The sequence below is a fragment of the Saccopteryx leptura genome, chromosome 3 (assembly GCF_036850995.1).
Source record: "Saccopteryx leptura isolate mSacLep1 chromosome 3, mSacLep1_pri_phased_curated, whole genome shotgun sequence".
NCBI lineage: Eukaryota > Metazoa > Chordata > Mammalia > Chiroptera > Emballonuridae > Saccopteryx > Saccopteryx leptura.
This window is the reverse complement of record NC_089505.1, coordinates 90,867,127-90,869,428: the sequence shown is the minus strand read 5'-3', so window position 1 is coordinate 90,869,428 and position 2,302 is coordinate 90,867,127.

Here is a 2,302-nt window from a genome sequence, read left to right as displayed (position 1 = left end):
CCCACCGGCTCCCCATTAGCAGGGGGAGAATGCCACTAGGAGACATAACATTCCTCGACCTAGAGAGTTAGGCTCTCTTCTGGGAGCCTGAGCACATGTCTGAGATGTGAAGGCTAAAATATACAAGGATCTGGGTCTGAAAAGGTAAAAATTGGAAAAAAATGAAGGTGTAGGTTTTTAACCCCCCCACGTAGCGTAACAGATGGTTTCGCCCAACCAACTGTCGGCCCCGGGTCTCGGCCGGAGCTCGCGCACTTTCAAAGTGCGCGAGACTAGAGCAGGGTCCGGAGCGAGGAAGGGCGGGGTGGGGCGGGGCGGGACCCGGCGGAGGTGGGCGGGGCCTGGCGGGGTCGGAACGCGAGGTCCCGTTACCTCCTGACCTTCGTGCAGCTTGGGAGGGCAGGAGAGGCTAGGATCTTCTGTCTGAAAAGCCAGCTGGCTGTGCCCTCTTCTGCCTCCCATAGCTATCCTCCACACCTGGAAAGAGTAACTTCTGGTTTAAATAACAGCAATGATAGCACCTGCTATGTACTAGGTAACTTCTAAGTACTGTACTCGCATGTTGAATTCCCCTGGTAGTCCTGTGTGGTAGGTACTATAGACACGGTCCGCATGTAAAGATGAAGAGAAATGAGCGCAGAGAGGTCAAGTATCTTGCATATTGTTACCCAAGTGGTGGACCTGGGATTTGAACCCCAAACCTAATGCTAACATATTTTCTCTCTTGGCCTTACTCTAAGAGTAATATTATACTTCGTCTATGTTAGACACACATTGTGTTTCAACTTTTTAAAAGTTTATTGATTTTAGAGGAACGGGGAGGAGGGGGAGAGCGAGAAACTGATTTGTTGTTACACTTACTGATTTATTTTTAAAGATTTTATTTATTGATTTTAGAGAGAGGAGAGAAAGAAAGGTGGTGGGAGTGGAAGCATCAATTAGTAGTTAGTTGTTGCTTATTGTATGTGCCTTGACCAGGCAAGCCCAGGGTTTCAAACCAGCAACCTCAGCGTTCTAGGGGGATGCATTATCCCCTACACCACCACCGGCCAGGCTGTTGTTCCACTTATTGATGCATTCTTTGGTTGTTTCTTTCTGTGCCCTGACTGGGGATTGAACCTACAATCTTGGTGTATCTGGATGCTCTAACCAACTGAGCAACCTGGCCAGGGCTTGTTTTACAATTTTGAAATCAATACGTGTTTTTAGTTCCAGTTCCACCGATGATGTGTCCTAGTTTAACCTGCAGCAATTTAATTTTGTAGTGTATCAATGTATCAGCTTTAATGAGATGCAGTAATAGCAAAGTGCTCTACATTTATGTACTAACTCATTTAATTCTCAGAACAGCCTTATGAGGGAGGTACCATTGTTATCATTCCAGGTTTATAGATGAGGGAATCGAGGCACAGAGCTCACAGGGCTAGTAAATGGTGGAGCTAGGATTTGAACCAGGCAGTCTGGCTCTGTAGTGGGGACCTCCTGGTTCTTCCAGCCTCCTAAAGAATCAGTATTAAGTTCTCCAAGTCCATCTTTGTTGCCTACTGTTCATGTTAAACAAATTATGCCTGAACCAATTTGGAGAGCTATGGAGGAGGGAATGGAGGCAGACAGACTGAATGACCTTTACCTGCTCCCCAGGGGTAGCCTTACATACAGGTGATATGGCTGGACAGATAGCCCCTGATGGTCACTCATTTTTCAAAACACTGGACCAAGCAGGGAGGTCTGTGTCATTGTAATCCACCCCGTTATTTTTGGGGAAAAGTCAGTTTTATTATCCCCATTTTGCAGAAGAAAAAAAAACTGAGGCTTGGAGGCCATGTGACTTGCTTGAGGTCACATGCTTGCCCAAGAGTGTCACCGAGGCCATAAATGGCTGTCCCAGGTTGGCCAGAGCCTGAAGCTCTGCTCCATCCACGTCCCTGGGCCACTCTCTGTGACAAGATCCAGATTGAGGCATTTAGTGGAGACAGCTCTGTGAGGGTTGGGTGCCTGTTGCAAGTGGGCAGAGCAGGGTATGCAGAATGGAGAAAGGTCACACAGGGCCGGGCACAGCTTCACGGTGCTGATGGGCAAAGTTCTCCTTGTCTGAAATGTGTTTTGTAAGTTCTCTTGGTTTGTTTGCCCTCCCCATTCCTCTAAAATCAATAAACTTTTAAAAAGTTGAAACACAATGTGTGTCTAACATAGACGAAGTATAATATTACTCTTAGAGTAAGGCCAAGAGAGAAAATATGTTAGCATTAGGTTTGGGGTTCAAATCCCAGGTCCACCACTTGGGTAACAATATGCAAGATAC